Source organism: Rhipicephalus microplus, chromosome 9, assembly GCF_043290135.1.
Source record: "Rhipicephalus microplus isolate Deutch F79 chromosome 9, USDA_Rmic, whole genome shotgun sequence".
In the NCBI taxonomy this organism is placed as follows: domain Eukaryota; kingdom Metazoa; phylum Arthropoda; class Arachnida; order Ixodida; family Ixodidae; genus Rhipicephalus; species Rhipicephalus microplus.
Window position 1 is genome coordinate 116002448 of NC_134708.1, and position 7969 is coordinate 116010416.

The 7969-nt window shown below is 52.5% G+C and overlaps 2 non-coding genes across 2 annotated transcripts; both read left to right on the plus strand.

Moving 5' to 3' along the window:
- Nucleotides 1–2848: 2848 nt before the first annotated feature.
- Nucleotides 2849–2922, plus strand: TRNAN-GUU (transfer RNA asparagine (anticodon GUU)). The gene has a single exon. It is a non-coding gene; the product is annotated as a tRNA-Asn (tRNA).
- Nucleotides 2923–4025: 1103 nt separating this feature from the next.
- On the plus strand, nt 4026–4099 carry TRNAN-GUU (transfer RNA asparagine (anticodon GUU)). Its single transcript has one exon. It is a non-coding gene; the product is annotated as a tRNA-Asn (tRNA).
- Nucleotides 4100–7969: the final 3870 nt, after the last annotated feature.

The following is a 7969-nucleotide window of genomic DNA, read 5'->3' on the forward strand; positions in this document are numbered from 1 at the left end:
TTTGGGCCAATAGCTTTGAAGATATGTTCTGATGGTGGTGAGAGTGGAGGACGACGGTCTCCGTGGCGCAATCGGCTAGCGCAATCGGCTGTTAACGGAAAGGTTGGAGGTTCGAGCCCTCCAGGGAGTGGTGTGTTGCTTTTTTTCTTTGGGCTGATAGCTTTGAAGATATGTTCTGATGGTGGTGAGAGAGGAGCAGGACTGTCTCCGTGGCGAAATTGGCTAGCGCGATCGGCTCTTAACCGAAAGGTTGGAGGTTTGAGCCCACCCGGTGGTGGTGCGGCGCCTCTTTTTCTTTGGGCTGATAGCTTTGAAGATATGTTCTGAAGGTGGTGAGATTGTAGCACGACTGTCTCCGTGGCGCAATTGGCTAGCACGTTCGGCTGTTAACCGAAAAATTGGAGTTTCAAGCCCTCCCGGGATTGGTGTGTTGCTTTTTTCTTTGCGCTGATAGCTTTGAAGATATGTTCTGATGGTGGTGAGAGTGGAGCACGACTGTCTCCGTGACACAATTGGCTAGTGCGATCTGCTGTTGACCGAAAGGTTGGAGGTTCGAGCCCACCCGGTGGTGGTGTGGCGCTTCTTTTTCTTTGGGCTGATAGCTCTGAAGAAATGTTCTGACGGTGGTGAGAATGGAGCACGACTGTCACCGTGGCGCAATTGGCTAGCGCAATCGGCTGTTAACCGAAAGGTTGGAGGTTCGAGACCTCCAGGGTGTGGTGTGTTGCTTTTTTTTCTTTGGGCTGATAGCTTTGAAGATATGTTCTTATGGTGGTGAGAGTGGAGCAGGACTGTCTCCGTGGCGCAATTGGCTTGCGCGTTCGGCTGTTAACCGAAATGTTGGAGTTTCGAGCCCACCCGGGGACGGTGTGTCGCTTTTTTTTTCTTTGCGCTGATAGCTTTGAAGATATGTTCTTATGGGGGTGAGAGTGGAGCCCGACTTTCTCCGGTGCGCAATTGGCTAGCGCGATCGGCTGTTAACAGAAAGGATGGAGGTTCGAGCCCACCCGGGGGTGGTGCGGCGCTTTTTTTTCTTTGGGCTGATAGCTTTGAAGATATGTTCTGATGTTGGTGAGAGTGGAGCACGACTGTCTCCATGACACAATTGGCTAGTGCGATCTGCTGTTGACCGAAAGGTTGGAGGTTCGAGCCCACCCGGTGGTGGTGTGGCGCTTCTTTTTCTTTGGGCTGATAGCTCTGAAGAAATGTTCTGACGGTGGTGAGAGTGGAGCACGACTGTCTCTGTGGCGCAGTTGGCTAGCGCGATTTAGAGTTAACTGAAAAGTTGGAGGTTCGAGCCCACCCGGTGGTGGTGCGGCACTTTTTTTTGGGCTGATAGCTTTGAAGATGTGTTCTCATGGTGGTGAGATTGAAGCAGGACTGTCTCCGTGGCGCAATTGGCTAGCGCGTTCAGCCGTTAACCGAATAGTTGGAGGTTCGAGCCCACCCGTTGGTGGTGTGGGCTTTTTTCCTATGGGCTGATAGCATTGAAGATATGTTCTGATGGTGGAGAGAGTGGAGCAGGACTGTCTTTGTGGCGCAATTGGCTAGCGCGATCGGCTGTTAACCGAAAGCTTGGAGTATCGAGCCCACCCGGTGGTGGTGTGGCGCTTCTTTTTCTTTGGGCTGATAGCTCTGAAGAAATGTTCTGACGGTGGTGAAAGTGGAGCACGACTGTCTCCGTGGCGCAGTTGGCTAGCGCGATTTAGAGTTAACTGAAAAGTTGGAGGTTCGAGCCCAACCGGTGGTGGTGCGGCACTTTTTTTTGGGCTGATAGCTTTGAAGATGTGTTCTGATGGTGGTGAGACTGGAGCACGACTGTCTCCGTGGCGAAATTGGCTAGTGCGGTCTGCTGTTGACCGAAAGGTTGGAGGTTCGAGCCCACCCGGTGGTGGTGCGGCGCTTCGTTTTCTTTGGGCTGATAGCTCTGAAGAAATGTTCTGACGGTGGTGAGAGTAGAGCACGACTGTCTCCATGACCAATTGGCTAGCGCGATCCGCAGTTAACCGAAAAGTTGGAGGTTCGAGCCCACGTGGTGGTGGTGCGGAAATTGTTTTTTGGGCCGATAGCTTTGAAGATATGTTCTGATGGTGGTGAGAGTGGAGCACGACTGTCTCCGTGGCGCAATTGGCTAGCGCAATCGGCTGTTAACGGAAAGGTTGGAGGTTCGAGCCCTCCCGGGAGTGGTGTGTTGCTTTTTTTTCTTTGGGCTGATAGCTTTGAAGATGTGTTCTCATGGTGGTGAGATTGGAGCAGGACTGTCTCCGTGGCGCAATTGGCTAGCGCGTTCGGCCGTTAACCAAAAGGTTGGAGGTTCGAGCCCACCCGGTTGTGGTGCGGGCATTTTTTTCTATGGGCTGATAGCTTTGAAGATAGGTTCTGATGGTGGTGAGAGAGGAGCAGGACTGTCTCCGTGGCGCAATTGGCTAGCGCGATCGGCTCTTAACCGAAAGGTTGGAGGTTTGAGCCCACCCGGTGGTGGTGCGGCGCCTCTTTTTCTTTGGGCTGATAGCTTTGAAGATATGTTCTGAAGATGGTGAGATTGTAGCACGACTGTCTCCGTGGCGCAATTGGCTAGCACGTTCGGCTGTTAACCGAAAATTTGGAGTTTCAAGCCCTCCCGGGATTGGTGTGTTGCTTTTATCTTTGCGCTGATAGCTTTGAAGATTTGTTCTAATGGTGGTGAGAGTGGAGCACGACTGTCTCCGTAGCACAATTGGCTAGCGCGATCGGCTGTTAACCAAAAGGTTGGAGGTTCGAACCACCCGGTGGTGGTATGGCGCTTTTTTTTCTTTAGGCTGATAGCTTTGAAGATATGTTCTGATGGTGATGAGAGTGGAGCAGGACTGTCTCCGTGGCGCAATTGGCTAGCGCGATCGGTTGTTAACCGAGAGGTTGGAGGTTTGAGCCCACCCGGGGACGGTGTGTCGCTTTTTTTTCTTTTCGCTGATTGCTTTGAAGATATGTTCTGATGGTGGTGAGAGTGGAGCACGACTTTCTCCGGTGCGCAATTGGCTAGCGCGATCGGCTGTTAACAGAAAGGATGGAGGTTCGAGCCCACCCGGGGGTGGTGCGGCGCTTTTTTTTCTTTGGGCTGATAGCTTTGAAGATATGTTCTGAAGGTGGTGAGATTGTAGCACGACTGTCTCTGTGGCGCAATTGGCTAGCACGTTCGGCTGTTAACCGAAAAATTGGAGTTTCAAGCCCTCCCGGGATTGGTGTGTTGCTTTTTTCTTTGCGCTGATAGCTTTGAAGATATGTTCTGATGGTGGTGAGAGTGGAGCACGACTGTCTCCGTGGCGCAATTGGCTAGCGCGATCGGCTGTTAACCAAAAGGTTGGAGGTTCGAACCACCCGGTGGTGGTATGGCGCTTTTTTTTCTTTAGGCTGATAGCTTTGAAGATATGTTGTGATGGTGGTGAGAGTGGAGAACGACTGTCTCCGTGGCGCAATTGGCTAGCGCGATGGGCTGTTAATTGAAAGGTTTGAGGTTCGAGCTCTCCCGGGAGTGGTGTGTTGCTTTTTTCTTTGCGCTGATAGCTTTGAAGATATGTTCTGAATGTGGTGTTAGTGGAGCACGACTGTCTCCGTGGCGCAATTTGCTAGCGCGATCGGCTGTTAACCGAAAGGTTGGAGGTTCGAGCCCTCCCGGGAGTGGTGTGTTCTTTTTTCTTTGCGCTGATAGCTTTGAAGATATGTTCTGATGGTGGCGAGAGTGGAGCACGACTGTCTCCGTGGCGCAATTGTCTAGCGCTATATGCTGTTAACCGAAAAGTTGGAGGTTCGAGCCCACCCAGTGGTGGTGCGGCGCTTTTTTTTCTTTGGGCTGATAGCTTTGAAGATATGTTCTGATGTTGGTGAGAGTGGAGCACGACTGTCTCCATGGCGCGATTGGCGAGTGCGATCGGCTGTTAACCGAAAGGTTGGAGGTTCGAGCCCACCGTGTGGTAGTACGGCGCTTTTTTTTTCTTTGAGCTGATAGCTTTGAAGATATGTTCTGATGGTGGTGAGAGTGGAGCAGGACTGTCTCCGTGGCGCAATTGGCTAGCGCGATCGGTTGTTAACCGAGAGGTTGGAGGTTTGAGCCCACCCGGGGACGGTGTGTCGCTTTTTTTTCTTTTCGCTGATTGCTTTGAAGATATGTTCTGATGGTGGTGAGAGTGGAGCACGACTTTCTCCGGTGCGCAATTGGCTAGCGCGATCGGCTGTTAACAGAAAGGATGGAAGTTCGAGCCCACCCGGGGGTGGTGCGGCGCTTTTTTTTCTTTGGGCTGATAGCTTTGAAGATATGTTCTGATGTTGGTGAGAGTGGAGCACGACTGTCTCCATGACACAATTGGCTAGTGCGATCTGCTTTTGACCGAAAGGTTGGAGGTTCGAGCCCACCCGGTGGTGGTGTGGCGCTTCTTTTTCTTTGGGCTGATAGCTCTGAAGAAATGTTCTGACGGTGGTGAGAGTGGAGCACGACTGTCTCCGTAGCGCAATGGGGTAGCGCGATCGGCTGTTAACCGAAAGGTTGGAGGTTCGAGCCTTCCCGGGAGTGGTGTGTCGCGTTTTTCGTTGCGCTGATAGCTTTGAAAATATGTTCTGATGGTGGTGAGACTGGAGCACGACTGTCTTCGTGGCGCAATTGGCTAGTGTGGTCTGCTGTTGACCGAAAGGTTGGAGGTTCGAGCCCACCCGGTGGTAGTGCGGCGCTTCGTTTTCTATGGGCTGACAGCTTTGAAGATAAGTTCTGAAGGTGGTGAGAGAGGAGCAGGACTGTCTCCGTGGCGCAATTGGCTAGCGCGATCGGCTCCTAACCGAAAGGTTGGAGGTTCGAGCGCGCCTGGTGGTGGTGCGGCACTTTTTTTCTTTGGGCTGATAGCTTTGAAGATATGTTCTGAAGGTGGTGAGATTGTAGCACGACTGTCTCCGTGGCGCAATTGGCTAGCACGTTCGGCTGTTAACCGAAAAATTGGAGTTTCGAGCCCTCCCGGGATTGGTGTGTTGCTTTTTTTTGCGCTGATAGCTTTGAAGATATGTTCTTGTGGTGGTGAGAGTGGAGCACGACTGTCTCCGTGGCGCAATTGGCTAGCGCGATCGGCTGTTAACCAAAAGGTTGGAGGTTCGAACCACCCGGTAGTGGTATGGCGCTTTTTTTTTCTTTAGGCTGATAGCTTTGAAGATATGTTCTGATGGTGATGAGAGTGGAGCAGGACTGTCTCCGTGGCGCAGTTGGCTAGCGCGATCGCCTGTTAACCGTAAGGTTGGAGATTCGACCCCTCCCGGGAGTGGTGTGTTCTTTTTTCTTTGCGCTGATAGCTTTGAAGATATGTTCTGATGGTGGCGAGAGTGGAGCAGGACTGTCTCCGTGGCGCAGTTGGCTAGCGCGATCGGCTGTTAACCGTAAGGTTGGAGATTCGACCCCTCCCGGGAGTGGTGTGTTCTTTTTTCTTTGCGCTGATAGCTTTGAAGATATGTTCTGATGGTGGCGAGAGTGGAGCACGACTGTCTCCGTGGCGCAATTGTCTAGCGCTATATGCTGTTAACCGAAAAGTTGGAGGTTCGAGCCCACCCGGTGGTGGTGCGGCGCTTTTTTTTCCTTTGGGCTGATAGCTCTCAAGAAATGTTCTGACGGGGGTGAGAGTGGAGCACGACTGTCTCCGTGGCGCAATTGGCTAGCGCGATCGGCTGTTAACCAAAAGGTTGGAGGTTCGAGCCCACCCGGTGGTGGTGCGGCGCTTTTTTTCCTTTGGGCTGATAGCTCTCAAGAAATGTTCTGACGGGGGTGAGAGTGGAGCACGACTGTCTCCGTGGCGCAATTGGCTAGCGCAATCAGCTGTTAACCGAAAGGTTGGAGGTTCCAGCCCTCCCGGGAGTGGCGTGTTGCTTTTTTTTCTTTGGGCTGATAGCTTTAAGATATGTTCTGTTGGTGGCTAGAGTTGTGCAGGACTGTCTCCGTGGCGCAACTGTCTAGCGCGTTCGGCCGTTAACCGAAAGGGTTGGGGTTCGAGCCCACCCGGTGGTGGTGCGGGCTTTTTTTCTATGGTCTGATAGCTTTGAAGATATGTTGTGATGGTGGTGAGAGTGATGCAGGACTGTCTCCGTGGCGCAATTGGCTAGCGCGATCGACTGTTAACCGAAAGGTTGGAGGTTCGAGCCCACCCGGTGGTGGTGCGGCGCTTTTTTTCTTTGGGCTAATAGCTTTGAAGATATGTTCTGATGGTGGTGAGAGTGGAGCACGACTGTCTCCGGTGCGCAATTGGCTAGCGCGATCGGCTGTTAACAGAAAGGATGGAGAGTCGAGCTCACCCGGGGGTGGTGCGGCGCTTTTTTTTTCTTTGGGTCAATAGCTTTGAAGATATGTTCTGATGTTGGTGAGAGTGGAGCACGACTGTCTCCATGGCACAATTGGCTAGTGCGATCTGCTGTTGACCGAAAGGTTGGAGGTTGGAGCCCACCCGGTGGTGGTGTGGCACTTCTTTTTCTTTGGGCTGATAGCTCTGAAGAAATGTTCTGACGGTGGTGAGAGTGGAGCACGACTGTCTCCGTGGCGCAGTTGGCTAGCGCGATTTGCAGTTAACTGAAAAGTTGGAGGTTCGAGTCCACCCGGTGGTGTTGCGGCACTTTTTTGGGGCTGATAGCGTTGAAGATATGTTCTGATGGTGGTGAGAGTATAGCAGGACTGTCTCCGTGGCGCAATTGGCTAGCGCGATCGGCTGTTAAGCGAAAGGTTGGAGGTTTGAGCCCTCCCGGGAGTGGTGTGTTGCTTTTTTCTTTGCGCTGATAACTTTGGAGACATGTTCTCACGGTGGTGAGACTGGAGCACGACTGTCTCCGTGGCGCAATTGGCTAGTGCGGTCTGCTGTTGACCGAAAGGTTGGAGGTTTGAGCCCACCCGGTGGTGGTGCGGCGCTTCGTTTTCTATGGGCTGACAGCTTTGAAGATAAGTTCTGAAGGTGGTGAGAGAGGAGCAGGACTGTCTCCGTGGCGCAATTGGCTAGCGCGATCGGCTCCTAACCGAAAGGTTGGAGGTTCGAGCCCGCCCGGTGGTGGTGCGGCACTTTTTTTTCTTTGGGCTGATAGCTTTGAAGATATGTTCTGAAGGTGGTGAGATTGTAGCACGACTGTCTCCGTGGCGCAATTGGCTAGCACGTTCGGCTGTTAACCGAAAAATTGGAGTTTCAAGCCCTCCCGGGATTGGTGTGTTGCTTTTTTCTTTGCGCTGATAGCTTTGAAGTTATGTTCTGGTGGTGGGGAGAGTGGAGCACGACTGTCTCCGTGGCGCAATTGGCTAGCGCGATCGGCTGTTAACCAAAAGGTTGGAGGTTCGAACCACCCGGTGGTGGTATGGCGCTTTTTTTTCTTTAGGCTGATAGCTTTGAAGATATGTTCTGATGGTGATGAGAGTGGAGCAGGACTGTCTCCGTGGCGCAGTTGGCTAGCGCGATCGCCTGTTAACCGTAAGGTTGGAGATTCGACCCCTCCCGGGAGTGGTGTGTTCTTTTTTCTTTGCGCTGATAGCTTTGAAGATATGTTCTGATGGTGGCGAGAGTGGAGCAGGACTGTCTCCGTGGCGCAGTTGGCTAGCGCGATCGGCTGTTAACCGTAAGGTTGGAGATTCGACCCCTCCCGGGAGTGGTGTGTTCTTTTTTCTTTGCGCTGATAGCTTTGAAGATATGTTCTGATGGTGGCGAGAGTGGAGCACGACTGTCTCCGTGGCGCACTTGTCTAGCGCTATATGCTGTTAACCGAAAAGTTGGAGGTTCGAGCCCACCAGGTGGTGGTGCGGCGCTTTTTTTCCTTTGGGCTGATAGCTCTCAAGAAATGTTCTGACGGCGGTGAGAGTGGAGCGCGACTGTCTCCGTGGCGCAATTAGCTAGCGCGATCGGCTGTTAACCAAAAGGTTGGAGGTTCGAGCCCACCCGGTGGTGGTGCGGCGCTTTTTTTCCTTTGGGCTGATAGCTCTCAAGAAATGTTCTGACGG